Genomic DNA, 15,931 nt, shown 5'->3' on the forward strand with positions numbered 1-15,931 from the left:
CGCGGCTTAACCTCATTGAAGTCTAGAGGGTGGACAACACGTTGGTCTTACTCAGAGCGGTGTCCGAATTCTATTTTCGACGTTATACGTGCCACTTTCATTGTGGCCAACTACGATTCGATACAGAATGCACGAAACCTGAAAGACAGCCTAACGGATACATAGAGAGTAGTGTTTGTCTGCTGAATAATGGGAGTGCAAGGGTCTGTGTCGTCTATATGGCTGTATGTAGCACCATTAGTCTTCGGGGGGGGGGCCGGGGGTAGCTCAGATGGTAGAGCGCTCGCTTAGTATGCGAGAGGTACTGGGATCAATACCCAGTGCCTCCAGAATTTTTAACACGCTTACATGCGCACCTTTATATGCAAGTGGAATACTTCACAGCCAGCAGATGTGTCTAGGAAGATACAAGCTTGCGCCGAGTTCACGTAAATCCCACTGCACATTCCTATTCTTTGCGTGCAGTCAGCTGCTACTGGTGTTGTTAGTTGTGACTGCTGATAACAGATGCCGTAGCAATCAATTCATGGAGTGAGTTGTATGTTTTGCGATAGTCTGTCTCTGACAAGCAAGCACAGGTGACATAGGTGCGAACACAGGAAGCTTGCAGACCCTCGCTGCCTGCAGACACCGAGCAGCCACACTAGGAGGGCGGCCTAAGCCGTAGGCGAATTGTGCTCATTCGCTTTGGCGCGACGTCGAACTATAAATAATGCTGTCACTAGCGTGAGCGTCGTGGAAAGTCGGAAAAGTCGGCTGCGGGGGTGAGTGCCAAGTTTGGGGAGCGTTTCGTAGTATGCGCAGTGCAATGGAGACGCGGAAACTTGTTGTGGCCCAGTGTTTTGCTGTTGGACGACAAGATTGGTACACAGTAGTAAAGAGCGAGGCACTGAGTTGGCATGAATAATGGAGTGCACAATGGGGCTCGAGATGTGTTTGTTACCTCAGGTGCTGTATAATTGTCGACAAGGAGTGAAAACGGAGCAATTTGTGACGGCTCTTTCAATTTTAGGACGTTAAAAACAGACGGAATTTGCATTTGTAATACCAGAGCATCGAAACTACTTGGAACTTTTGTGTATATGAACGGGTCCGCGCCTTTGTACTCTGCTCCCTTCACCGCTACAAACCAACCAACCATCGTGTCCGTGCGCATCTGAGTCGCAAAGAATGGGGAATAGCGCAGTTTGCTCGTGCATGGGGCGTAGCTCAGTTGGTAGAGCGTTCGCTTGGCATGTGAAAGGTCCAGGGTTCAAGCCGCCGCGCCTCCATTTTTTGTGGTCAGTGCATGGTAAGTGTTGGTCGCGGCGAACCTAAAGGCACGCAAGATGTTGCAAAGCCAGCGTCACAGACTGATATGATGTATACTGATGTAAGGAGAGCAAGATGTAAGTGTGGGGACCCGCTGTTATCGAGGTGTCATCGAGTGCAGATCTGTCTTAGGTATCGCGGCTTAACCTCATTGAAGTCTAGAGGGTGGACAACACGTTGGTCTTACTCAGAGCGGTGTCCGAATTCTATTTTCGACGTTATACGTGCCACTTTCATTTTGGCAACTACGATTCGATACAGAATGCACGAAACCTGAAAGACACCCTAATGGATACATAGAGAGTAGTGTTTGTCTGCTGAATAATGGGAGTGCAAGGGTCTGTGTCGTCTATATGGCTGTATGTAGCACCATTAGTCTTCTGGGGGGCGGGCGTAGCTCAGATGGTAGAGCACTCGCTTAGTATGCGAGAGGTACTGGGATCAATACCCAGTGCCTCTAGAATTTTTAACACACCTACATGCGCACCTTGATATGCAAGTGGAATACTTCACAGCCAGCAGATGTGTCTAGGAAGATACAAGCTTGCGCCGAGTTCACGTAAATCCCACTGCACATTCCTATTCTTTGCGTGCAGTCAGCTGCTACTGGTGTTGTTAGTTGTGACTGCTGATAACAGATGCCGTAGCAATCAATTCATGGAGTGAGTTGTATGTTTTGCGATAGTCTGTCTCTGACAAGCAAGCACAGGTGACATAGGTGCGAACACAGGAAGCTTGCAGACCCTCGCTGCCTGCAGACACCGAGCAGCCACACTAGGAGGGCGGCCTAAGCCGTAGGCGAATTGTGCTCATTCGCTTTGGTGCGACGTCGAACTATAAATAATGCTGTCACTAGCGTGAGCGTCGTGGAAAGTCGGAAAAGTCGGCTGCGGGGATGAGTGCCAAGTTTGGGGAGCGTTTCGTAGTATGCGCAGTGCAATGGAGACGCGGAAACTTGTTGTGGCCCAGTGTTTTGCTGTTGGACGACAAGATTGGTACACAGTAGTAAAGAGCGAGGCACTGAGTTGGCATGAATAATGGAGTGCACAATGGGGCTCGAGATGTGTTTGTTACCTCAGGTGCTGTATAATTGTCGACAAGGAGTGAAAACGGAGCAATTTGTGACGTCTCTTTCAATTTAAGACGTTAAAAACAGACGGAATTTGAATTTGTAATACCAGAGCATCGAAACTACTTGGAACTTTTGTGTATATGAACGGGTCCGCGCCTTTGTACTCTGCTCCCTTCACCGCTACAAACCAACCAACCATCGTGTCCGTGCGCATCTGAGTCGCAAAGAATGGGGAATAGCGCAGTTTGCTCGTGCATGGGGCGTAGCTCAGTTGATAGAGCGTTCGCTTCGCATTTCTGAAAGGTCCAGGGTTCAAGCCGCGGCGCCTCCACTTTTTGTGGTCAGTGCATGGTAAGTGTTGGCCGCGGCGAACCTAAAGGCACGCAAGATGTTGCAAATCCAGCGTCACAGACTGATATGATGTATACTGACGTAAGGAGAGCAAGATGTAAGTGTGGGGACCGGCTGTTATCGAGGTGTCATCGAGTGCAGATCTGCCTTAGGTATCGCGGCTTAACCTCATTGAAGTCTAGAGGGTGGACAACACGTTGGTCTTACTTAGAGCGGTGTCTGAATTCTATTTTCGACGTTATACGTGCCACTTTCATTGTGGCCAACTACGATTCGATACAGAATGCACGAAACCTGAAAGACAGCCTAACAGATACATAGAGGGTAGTGTTTGTCTGCTGAATAATGGGAGTGCAAGGGTCTGTGTCGTATATATGGCTGTATGTAGCACCATTAGTCTTCAGGGGGGCGGGCGTAGCTCAGATGGTAGAGCGCTCGCTTAGTATGCGAGAGGTACTGGGATCAATACCCAGTGCCTCCAGAATTTTTAACACACCTACATGCGCACCTTGATATTCAAGTGGAATACTTCACAGCCAGCAGATGTGTCTAGGAAGATACAAGCTTGCGCCGAGTTCACGTAAATCCCACTGCACATTCCTATTCTTTGCGTGCAGTCAGCTGCTACTGGTGTTGATAGTTGTGACTGCTGATAACAGATGCCGTAGCAATCAATTCATGGAGTGAGTTGTATGTTTTGCGATAGTCTGTCTCTGACAAGCAAGCACAGGTGACATAGGTGCGAACACAGGAAGCTTGCAGACCCTCGCTGCCTGCAGACACCGAGCAGCCACACTAGGAGGGCGGCCTAAGCCGTAGGCGAATTGTGCTCATTCGCTTTGGCGCGACGTCGAACTATAAATAATGCTGTCACTAGCGTGAGCGTCGTGGAAAGTCGGAAAAGTCGGCTGCGGGGGTGAGTGCCAAGTTTGGGGAGCGTTTCGTAGTATGCGCAGTGCAATGGAGACGCGGAAACTTGTTGTGGCCCAGTGTTTTGCTGTTGGACGACAAGATTGGTACACAGTAGTAAAGAGCGAGGCACTGAGTTGGCATGAATAATGGAGTGCACAATGGGGCTCGAGATGTGTTTGTTACCTCAGGTGCTGTATAATTGTCGACAAGGAGTGAAAACGGAGCAATTTGTGACGGCTCTTTCAATTTAAGACGTTAAAAACAGACGGAATTTGCATTTGTAATACCAGAGCATCGAAACTACTTGGAACTTTTGTGTATATGAACGGGTCCGCGCCTTTGTACTCTGCTCCCTTCACCGCTACAAACCAACCAACCATCGTGTCCGTGCGCATCTGAGTCGCAAAGAATGGGGAATAGCGCATTTTGCTCGTGCATGGGGCGTCGCTCAGTTGGTAGAGCGTTCGCTTGGCATGTGAAAGGTCCAGGGTTCAAGCCGCCGCGACTCCATTTTTTGTGGTCAGTGCATGGTAAGTGTTGGTCGCGGCGAACCTAAAGGCACGCAAGATGTTGCAAAGCCAGCGTCACAGACTGATATGATGTATACTGACGTAAGGAGAGCAAGATGTAAGTGTGGGGACCGGCTGTTATCGAGGTGTCATCGAGTGCCGATCTGTCTTAGGTATCGCGGCTTAACCTCATTGAAGTCTAGAGGGTGGACAACACGTTGGTCTTACTTAGAGCGGTGTCCGAATTCTATTTTCGACGTTATACGTGCCACTTTCATTTTGGCCATCTACGATTCGATACAGAATGCACGAAACCTGAAAGACAGCCTTACGGATACATAGAGAGTAGTGTTTGTCTGCTGAATAATGGGAGTGAAAGGGTCTGTGTTGTATATATGGCTGTATGTAGCACCATTAGTCTTCAGGGGAGCGGGCGTAGCTCAGATGGTAGAGCGCTCGCTTAGTATGCGAGAGGTACTGGGATCAATACCTAGTTCCTCCAGAATTTTTAACACACCTACATGCGCACCTTGATATGCAAGTGGAATACTTCACAGCCAGCAGATGTGTCTAGGAAGATACAAGCTTGCGCCGAGTTCACGTAAATCCCACTGCACATTCCTATTCTTTGCGTGCAGTCAGCTGCTACTGGTGTTGTTAGTTGTGACTGCTGATAACAGATGCCGTAGCAATCAATTCATGGAGTGAGTTGTATGTTTTGCGATAGTCTGTCTCTGACAAGCAAGCACAGGTGACATAGGTGCGAACACAGGAAGCTTGCAGACCCTCGCTGCCTGCAGACACCGAGCAGCCACACTAGGAGGGCGGCCTAAGCCGTAGGCGAATTGTGCTCATTCGCTTTGGCGCGACGTCGAACTATAAATAATGCTGTCACTAGCGTGAGCGTTGCGTGAGCGTCGTGGAAAGTCGGAAAAGTAGGCTGCGGGGGTGAGTGCCAAGTTTGGGGAGCGTTTCGTAGTATGCGCAGTGCAATGGAGACGCGGAAACTTGTTGTGGCCCAGTGTTTTGCTGTTGGACGACAAGATTGGTACACAGTAGTAAAGAGCGAGGCACTGAGTTGGCATGAATAATGGAGTGCACAATGGGGCTCGAGATGTGTTTGTTACCTCAAGTGCTGTATAATTGTCGACAAGGAGTGAAAACGGAGCAATTTGTGACGGCTCTTTCAATTTAAGACGTTAAAAACAGACGGAATTTGCATTTGTAATACCAGAGCATCGAAACTACTTGGAACTTTTGTGTATATGAACGGGTCCGCGCCTTTGTACTCTGCTCCCTTCACCGCTACAAACCAACCAACCATCGTGTCCGTGCGCATCTGAGTCGCAAAGAATGGGGAATAGCGCAGATTGCTCGTGCATGGGGCGTAGCTCAGTTGATAGAGCGTTCGCTTCGCATTTCTGAAAGGTCCAGGGTTCAAGCCGCGGCGCCTCCATTTTTTGTGGTCAGTGCATGGTAAGTGTTGGTCGCGGCGAACCTAAAGGCACGCAAGATGTTGCAAAGCCAGCGTCACAGACTGATATGATGTATACTGACGTAAGGAGAGCAAGATGTAAGTGTGGGGACCGGCTGTTATCGAGGTGTCATCGAGTGCAGATCTGTCTTAGGTATCGCGGCTTAACCTCATTGAAGTATAGAGGGTGGACAACACGTTGGTCTTACTCAGAGCGGTGTCCGAATTCTATTTTCGACGTTATACGTGCCACTTTCATTTTGGCAACTACGATTCGATACAGAATGCACGAAACCTGAAAGACATCCTAACGGATACATAGAGAGTAGTGTTTGTCTTCTGAATAATGGGAGTGCAAGGGTCTGTGTCGTCTATATGGCTGTATGTAGCACCATTAGTCTTCGGGGGGGCGGGCGTAGCTCAGATGGTAGAGCGCTCGCTTAGTATGCGAAAGGTACTGGGATCAATACCCAGTGCCTCCAGAATTTTTAACACACCTACATGCGCACCTTGATATGCAAGTGGAATGCTTCACAGCCAGCAGATGTGTCTAGGAAGATACAAGCTAACGCCGAGTTCACGTAAATCCCACTGCACATTCCTATTCTTTGCGTGCAGTCAGCTGCTACTGGTGTTGTTAGTTGTGACTGCTGATAACAGATGCCGTAGCAATCAATTCATGGAGTGAGTTGTATGTTTTGCGATAGTCTGTCTCTGACAAGCAAGCACAGGTGACATAGGTGCGAACACAGGAAGCTTGCAGACCCTCGCTGCCTGCAGACACCGAGCAGCCACACTAGGAGGGCGGCCTAAGCCGTAGGCGAATTGTGCTCATTCGCTTTGGCGCGACGTCGAACTATAAATAATGCTGTCACTAGCGTGAACGTCGTGAAAAGTCGGAAAAGTCGGCTGCGGGGGTGAGTGCCAAGTTTGGGGAGCGTTTTGTAGTATGCGCAGTGCAATGGAGACGCGGAAACTTGTTGTGGCCCAGTGTTTTGCTGTTGGACGACAAGATTGGTACACAGTAGTAAAGAGCGAGGCACTGAGTTGGCATGAATAATGGAGTGCACAATGGGGCTCGAGATGTGTTTGTTACCTCAGGTGCTGTATAATTGTCGACAAGGAGTGAAAACGGAGCAATTTGTGACGGCTCTTTCAATTTAAGACGTTAAAAACAGACGGAATTTGCATTTGTAATACCAGAGCATCGAAACTACTTGGAACTTTTGTGTATATGAACGGGTCCGCGCCTTTGTACTCTGCTCCCTTCACCGCTACAAACCAACCAACCATCGTGTCCGTGCGCATCTGAGTCGCAAAGAATGGGGAATAGCGCAGTTTGCTCGTGCATGGGGCGTAGCTCAGTTGATAGAGCGTTCGCTTCGCATTTCTGAAAGGTCCAGGGTTCAAGCCGCGGCGCCTCCATTTTTTGTGGTCAGTGCATGGTAAGTGTTGGTCGCGGCGAACCTAAAGGCACGCAAGATGTTGCAAAGCCAGCGTCACAGACTGATATGATGTATACTGACGTAAGGAGAGCAAGATGTAAGTGTGGGGACCGGCTGTTATCGAGGTGTCATCGAGTGCAGATCTGTCTTAGGTATCGCGGCTTAACCTCATTGAAGTATAGAGGGTGGACAACACGTTGGTCTTACTCAGAGCGGTGTCCGAATTCTATTTTCGACGTTATACGTGCCACTTTCATTTTGGCAACTACGATTCGATACAGAATGCACGAAACCTGAAAGACATCCTAACGGATACATAGAGAGTAGTGTTTGTCTGCTGAATAATGGGAGTGCAAGGGTCTGTGTCGTCTATATGGCTGTATGTAGCACCATTAGTCTTCGGGGGGGCGGGCGTAGCTCAGATGGTAGAGCGCTCGCTTAGTATGCGAAAGGTACTGGGATCAATACCCAGTGCCTCCAGAATTTTTAACACACCTACATGCGCACCTTGATATGCAAGTGGAATGCTTCACAGCCAGCAGATGTGTCTAGGAAGATACAAGCTAACGCCGAGTTCACGTAAATCCCACTGCACATTCCTATTCTTTGCGTGCAGTCAGCTGCTACTGGTGTTGTTAGTTGTGACTGCTGATAACAGATGCCGTAGCAATCAATTCATGGAGTGAGTTGTATGTTTTGCGATAGTCTGTCTCTGACAAGCAAGCACAGGTGACATAGGTGCGAACACAGGAAGCTTGCAGACCCTCGCTGCCTGCAGACACCGAGCAGCCACACTAGGAGGGCGGCCTAAGCCGTAGGCGAATTGTGCTCATTCGCTTTGGCGCGACGTCGAACTATAAATAATGCTGTCACTAGCGTGAGCGTTGCGTGAGCGTCGTGGAAAGTCGGAAAAGTCGGCTGCGGGGGTGAGTGCCAAGTTTGGGGAGCGTTTCGTAGTATGCGCAGTGCAATGGAGACGCGGAAACTTGTTGTGGCCCAGTGTTTTGCTGTTGGACGACAAGATTGGTACACAGTAGTAAAGAGCGAGGCACTGAGTTGGCATGAATAATGGAGTGCACAATGGGGCTCGAGATGTGTTTGTTACCTCAAGTGCTGTATAATTGTCGACAAGGAGTGAAAACGGAGCAATTTGTGACGGCTCTTTCAATTTAAGACGTTAAAAACAGACGGAATTTGCATTTGTAATACCAGAGCATCGAAACTACTTGGAACTTTTGTGTATATGAACGGGTCCGCGCCTTTGTACTCTGCTCCCTTCACCGCTACAAACCAACCAACCATCGTGTCCGTGCGCATCTGAGTCGCAAAGAATGGGGAATAGCGCAGTTTGCTCGTGCATGGGGCGTCGCTCAGTTGGTAGAGCGTTCGCTTGGCATGTGAAAGGTCCAGGGTTCAAGCCGCGGCGCCTCCATTTTTTGTGGTCAGTGCATGGTAAGTGTTGGTCGCGGCGAACCTAAAGGCACGCAAGATGTTGCAAAGCCAGCGTCACAGACTGATATGATGTATACTGACGTAAGGAGAGCAAGATGTAAGTGTGGGGACCGGCTGTTATCGAGGTGTCATCGAGTGCAGATCTGCCTTAGGTATCGCGGCTTAACCTCATTGAAGTCTAGAGGGTGGACAACACGTTGGTCTTACTTAGAGCGGTGTCTGAATTCTATTTTCGACGTTATACGTGCCACTTTCATTTTGGCCAACTACGATTCGATACAGAATGCACGAAACCTGAAAGACAGCCTAACAGATACATAGAGGGTAGTGTTTGTCTGCTGAATAATGGGAGTGCAAGGGTCTGTGTCGTATATATGGCTGTATGTAGCACCATTAGTCTTCAGGGGGGCGGGCGTAGCTCAGATGGTAGAGCGCTCGCTTAGTATGCGAGAGGTACTGGGATCAATACCCAGTGCCTCCAGAATGTTTAACACACCTACATGCGCACCTTGCCATGCAAGTGGAATAATTCACAACCAGCAGATGTGCCTAGGAATTTACAAGCGAATGATTAGCATCCACAATTGACAAGCGTGCTGTTATTAGTGCGCAGGAAGCACCCTCCTCCCACGCCTACACTTAATTTAGAAACAGTACAAGTGTTCCCGTAAGATTAACAAGCCTATGTCGGAAAGATCTGCCTTGCGCTGAGTTCACGTAAATCCCACTGCACATTCCTATTCTTTGCGTGCAGTCAGCTGCTACTGGTGTTGCTAGTTGTGACTGCTGATAACAGATGCCGTAGCAGTCAATTCATGGAGTGAGTTGTATGTTTTGCGATAGTCTGTCTCTGACAAGCAAGCACAGGTGACATAGGTGCGAACACAGGAAGCTTGCAGACCCTCGCTGCCTGCAGACACCGAGCAACCACACTAGGAGGGCGGCCTAAGCCGTAGGCGAATTGTGCTCATTCGCTTTGGCGCGACGTCGAACTATAAATAATGCTGTCACTAGCGTGAGCGTCGTGGAAAGTCGGAAAAGTCGGCTGCGAGGGTGAGAGCCAAGTTTGGGGAGCGTTTCGTAGTATGCGCAGTGCAATGGAGACGCGGAAACTTGTTGTGGCCCAGTGTTTTGCAGTTGGACGACAAGATTGGTACACAGTAGTAAAGAGCGAGGCACTGGGTTGGCATGAATAATGGAGTGCACAATGGGGCTCGAGATGTGTTTGTTACCTCAGGTGCTGTGTGATTGTCGTCAAGGAGTGAAAACGGAGCAATTTGTGACGGCTCTTTCAATTTAAGACGTTAAAAACAGACGGAATTTGCATTTGTAATACCAGAGCATCGAAACTACTTGGAACTTTTGTGTATATGAACGGGTCCGCGCCTTTGTACTCTGCTCCCTTCACCGCTACAAACCAACAACCATCGTGTCCGTGCGCATCTGAGGCGCAAAGAATGGGGAATAGCGCAGTTTGCTCGTGCCTGGGGCGTAGCTCAGTTGGTACAGCGTTCGCTTGGCATGTGAAAGGTCCAGTGTTCAAGCCGCGGCGCCCCCATTTTTTGTGGTCAGTGCATGGTAAGTGTTGGTCGCGGCGAACCTAAAGGCACGCAAGATGTTGCAAAGCCAGCGTCACAGACTGATATGATGTATACTGACGTAAGGAGAGCAAGATGTAAGTGTGGGGACCGGCTGTTATCGAGGTGTCATCGAGTGCAGATCTGTCTTAGGTATCGCGGCTTAACCTCATTGAAGTCTAGAGGGTGGACAACACGTTGGTCTTACTCAGAGCGGTGTCCGAATTCTATTTTCGACGTTATACGTGCCACTTTCATTTTGGCAACTACGATTCGATACAGAATGCACGAAACCTGAAAGACACCCTAACGGATACATAGAGAGTAGTGTTTGTCTGCTGAATAATGGGAGTGCAAGGGTCTGTGTCGTCTATATGGCTGTATGTAGCACCATTAGTCTTCGGGGGGGCGGGCGTAGCTCATATGGTAGAGCGCTCGCTTAGTATGCGAGAGGTACTGGGATCAATACCCAGTGCCTCCAGAATGTTTAACACACCTACATGCGCACCTTGCCATGCAAGTGGAATAATTCACAACCAGCAGATGTGTCTAGGAATTTACAAGCTAATGATTAGCATCCACAATTGACAAGCGTGCTGTTATTAGTGCGCAGGAAGCACCCTCCTCCCACGCCTACACTTAATTTAGAAACAGTACAAGTGTTCCCGTAAGATTCTCAAGCCTATGTCGGAAAGATCTGCCTTGCGCTGAGTTCACGTAAATCCCACTGCACATTCCTATTCTTTGCGTGCAGTCAGCTGCTACTGGTGTTGCTAGTTGTGACTGCTGATAACACATGCCGTAGCAATCAATTCATGGAGTGAGTTGTATGTTTTGCGATAGTTTGTCTCTGACAAGCAAGCACAGGTGACATAGGTGCGAACACAGGAAGCTTGCAGACCCTCGCTGCCTGCAGACACCGAGCAACCACACTAGGAGGGCGGCCTAAGCCGTAGGCGAAATGTGCTCATTCGCTTTGGCGCGACGTCGAACTATAAATAATGCTGTCACTAGCGTGAGCGTCGTGGAAAGTCGGAAAAGTCGGCTGCGAGGTTGAGTGCCAAGTTTGGGGAGCGTTTCGTAGTATGCGCAGTGCAATGGAGACGCGGAAACTTGTTGTGGCCCAGTGTTTTGCAGTTGGACGACAAGATTGGTACACAGTAGTAAAGAGCGAGGCACTGAGTTGGCATGAATAATGGAGTGCACAATGGGGCTCGAGATGTGTTTGTTACCTCAGGTGCTGTGTGATTGTCGTCAAGGAGTGAAAACGGAGCAATTTGTGACGGCTCTTTCAATTTAAGACGTTAAAAACAGACGGAATTTGCATTTGTAATACCAGAGCATCGAAACTACTTGGAACTTTTGTGTATATGAACGGGTCCGCGCCTTTGTACTCTGCTCCCTTCACCGCTACAAACCAACCAACCATCGTGTCCGTGCGCATCTGAGGCGCAAAGAATGGGGAATAGCGCAGTTTGCTCGTCCCTGGGGCGTAGCTCAGTTGGTAGAGCGTTCGCTTGGCATGTGAAAGGTCCAGGGTTCAAGCCGCGGCGCCTCCATATTTTGTGGTCAGTGCATGGTAAGTGTTGATCGCGGCGAACCTAAAGGCACGCAAGATGTTGCAAAGCCAGCGTCACAGACTGATATGATGTATACTGACGTAAGGAGAGCAAGATGTAAGTGTGGGGACCGGCTGTTATCGAGGTGTCATCGAGTGCAGATCTGTCTTAGGTATCGCGGCTTAACCTCATTGAAGTCTAGAGGGTGGACAACACGTTGGTCTTACTCAGAGCGGTGTCCGAATTCTATTTTCGACGTTATACGTGCCACTTTCATTGTGGCCAACTACGATTCGATACAGAATGCACGAAACCTGAAAGACACCCTAACGGATACATAGAGAGTAGTGTTTGTCTGCTGAATAATGGGAGTGCAAGGGTCTGTGTCGTCTATATGGCTGTATGAAGCACCATTAGTCTTTGGGGGGGGGGGGGGGGCGGTCGTAGCTCAGATGGTAGAGCGCTCGCTTAGTATGCGAGAGGAACTGGGATCAATACCCAGTGCCTCCAGAATTTTTAACACACCTACATGCGCACCTTGCCATGCAAGTGGAATAATTCACAACCACCAGATGTGTCTAGGAAGATACAAGCGAATGATTAGCATCCACAATTGACAAGCGTGCTGTTATTAGTGCGCAGGAAGCACCCTCCTCCCACGCCTACACTTAATTTAGAAACAGTACAAGTGTTACTGTAAGATTCTCAAGCCTATGTCGGAAAGATCTGCCTTGCGCTGAGTTTACGTAAATCCCACTGCACATTCCTATTCTTTGCATGCAGTCAGCTGCTAGTGGTGTTGTTAGTTGTGACTGCTGATAACAGATGCCGTAGCAATCAATTCATGGAGTGAGTTGTATGTTTTGCGATAGTCTGTCTCTGACAAGCAAGCACAGGTGACATAGGTGCGAACACAGGAAGCTTGCAGACCCTCGCTGCCTGCAGACACCGAGCAACCACACTAGGAGGGCGGCCTAAGCCGTAGGCGAAATGTGCTCATTCGCTTTGGCGCGACGTCGAACTATAAATAATGCTGTCACTAGCGTGAGCGTCGTGGAAAGTCGGAAAAGTCGGCTGCGAGGTTGAGTGCCAAGTTTGGGGAGCGTTTCGTAGTATGCGCAGTGCAATGGAGACGCGGAAACTTGTTGTGGCCCAGTGTTTTGCAGTTGGACGACAAGATTGGTACACAGTAGTAAAGAGCGAGGCACTGAGTTGGCATGAATAATGGAGTGCACAATGGGGCTCGAGATGTGTTTGTTACCTCAGGTGCTGTATGATTGTCGACAAGGAGTGAAAACGGAACAATTTGTGACGGCTCTTTCAATTTAAGACGTTAAAAACAGACGGTATTTGCATTTGTAATACCAGAGCATCGAAACTACTTGGTACTTTTGTGTATATGAACGGGTCCGCGCCTTTGTACTCTGCTCCCTTCACCGCTACAAACCAACCAACCATCGTGTCCGTGCGCATCTGAGTCGCAAAGAATGGGGAATAGCGCAGTTTGCTCGTGCATGGGGCGTCGCTCAGTTGGTAGAGCGTTCGCTTGGCATGTGAAAGGTCCAGGGTTCAAACCGCGGCGCCTCCATATTTTGTGGTCAGTGCATGGTAAGTGTTGATCGCGGCGAACCTAAAGGCACGCAAGATGTTGCAAAGCCAGCGTCACAGACTGATATGATGTATACTGACGTAAGGAGAGCAAGATGTAAGTGTGGGGACAGGCTGTTATCGTGGTGTCATCGAGTGCAGATCTGTCTTAGGTATCGCGGCTTAACCTCATTGAAGTCTAGAGGGTGGACAACACGTTGGTCTTACTCAGAGCGGTGTCCGAATTCTATTTTCGACGTTATACGTGCCACTTTCATTGTGGCCAACTACGATTCGATACAGAATGCACGAAACCTTTAAGACATCCTAACGGATACATAGAGAGTAGTGTTTGTCTGCTGAATAATGGGAGTGCAAGGGTCTGTGTCGTCTATATGGCTGTATGTAGCACCATCAGTCTTCGGGGGGCGGGCGTAGCTCAGATGGTAGAGCGCTCGCTTAATATGCGAGAGGTACTGCGATCAATACCCAGTGCCTCCAGAATTTTTAACACACCTACATGCGCACCTTGCCATGCAAGTGGAATAATTCACAACCAGCAGATGTGTCTAGGAAGATACAAGCGAATGATTAGCAGCCACAATTGACAAGCGTGCTGTTATTAGTGCGCAGGAAGCACAATCTTCCCACGCCTACACTTAATTTAGAAACAGTACAAGTGTTCGCGTAAGATTCTCAAGCCTATGTTGGAAAGATCTGCCTTGCGCTGAGTTCACGTAAATCCCACTGCACATTCCTATTCTTTGCGTGCAGTCAGCTGCTACTGGTGTTGCTAGTTGTGACTGCTGATAACAGATGCCGTAGCAATCAATTCATGGAGTGAGTTGTATGTTTTGCGATAGTTTGTCTCTGACAAGCAAGCACAGGTGACATAGGTGCGAACACAGCAAGCTTGCAGACCCTCGCTGCCTGCAGACACCGAGCAACCACACTAGGAGGGCGGCCTAAGCCGTAGGCGAAATGTGCTCATTCGCTTTGGCGCGACGTCGAACTATAAATAATGCTGTCACTAGCGTGAGCGTCGTGGAAAGTCGGAAAAGTCGGCTGCGAGGTTGAGTGCCAAGTTTGGGGAGCGTTTCGTAGTATGCGCAGTGCAATGGAGACGCGGAAACTTGTTGTGGCCCAGTGTTTTGCAGTTGGACGACAAGATTGGTACACAGTAGTAAAGAGCGAGGCACTGAGTTGGCATGAATAATGGAGTGCACAATGGGGCTCGAGATGTGTTTGTTACCTCAGGTGCTGTGTGATTGTCGTCAAGGAGTGAAAACGGAGCAATTTGTGACGGCTCTTTCAATTTAAGACGTTAAAAACAGACGGAATTTGCATTTGTAATACCAGAGCATCGAAACTACTTGGAACTTTTGTGTATATGAACGGGTCCGCGCCTTTGTACTCTGCTCCCTTCACCGCTACAAACCAACCAACCATCGTGTCCGTGCGCATCTGAGGCGCAAACAATGGGGAATAGCGCAGTTTGCTCGTGCCTGGGGCGTAGCTCAGTTGGTAGAGCGTTCGCTTGGCATGTGAAAGGTCCAGGGTTCAAGCCGCGGCGCCTCCATATTTCATGGTCAGTGCATGGTATGTGTTGATCGCGGCGAACCTAAAGGCACGCAACATGTTGCAAAGCCAGCGTCACAGACTGATATGATGTATACTGACGTAAGGAGAGCAAGATGTAAGTGTGGGGACCGGCTGTTATCGAGGTGTCATCGAGTGCAGATCTGTCTTAGGTATCGCGGCTTAACCTCATTGAAGTCTAGAGGGTGGACAACACGTTGGTCTTACTCAGAGCGGTGTCCGAATTCTATTTTCGACGTTATACGTGCCACATTCATTGTGGCCAACTACGATTCGATACAGAATGCACGAAACCTGAAAGACACCCTAACGGATGCATAGAGAGTAGTGTTTGTCTGCTGAATAATGGGAGTGCAAGGGTCTGTGTCGTCTATATGGCTGTATGTAGCACCATTAGTCTTCGGGGGGGGGGGGGCGGGCGTAGCTCATATGGTAGAGCGCTCGCTTAGTATGCGAGAGGTACTGGGATCAATACCCAGTGCCTCCAGAATGTTTAACACACCTACATGCGCACCTTGCCATGCAAGTGGAATAATTCACAACCAGCAGATGTGTCTAGGAATTTACAAGCGAATGACTAGCATCCACAATTGGCAAGCGTGCTGTTATTAGTGCGCAGGAAGCACCCTCCTCCCACGCCTACACTTAATTTAGAAACAGTACAAGTGTTCCCGTAAGATTCTCAAGCCTATGTCGGAAAGATCTGCCTTGCGCTGAGTTCACGTAAATCCCACTGCACATTCCTATTCTTTGCGTGCAGTCAGCTGCTACTGGTGTTGCTAGTTGTGACTGCTGATAACAGATGCCGTAGCAATCAATTCATGGAGTGAGTTGTATGTTTTGCGATAGTCTGTCTCTGACAAGCAAGCACAGGTGACATAGGTGCGAACACAGGAAGCTTGCAGACCCTCGCTGCCTGCAGACACCGAGCAACCACACTAGGAGGGCGGCCTAAGCCGTAGGCGAAATGTGCTCATTCGCTTTGGCGCGACGTCGAACTATAAATAATGCTGTCACTAGCGTGAGCGTCGTGGAAAGTCGGAAAAGTCGGCTGCGAGGTTGAGTGCCAAGTTTGGGGAGCGT

Source organism: Schistocerca gregaria, chromosome 10 (assembly GCF_023897955.1).
Source record: "Schistocerca gregaria isolate iqSchGreg1 chromosome 10, iqSchGreg1.2, whole genome shotgun sequence".
In the NCBI taxonomy this organism is placed as follows: domain Eukaryota; kingdom Metazoa; phylum Arthropoda; class Insecta; order Orthoptera; family Acrididae; genus Schistocerca; species Schistocerca gregaria.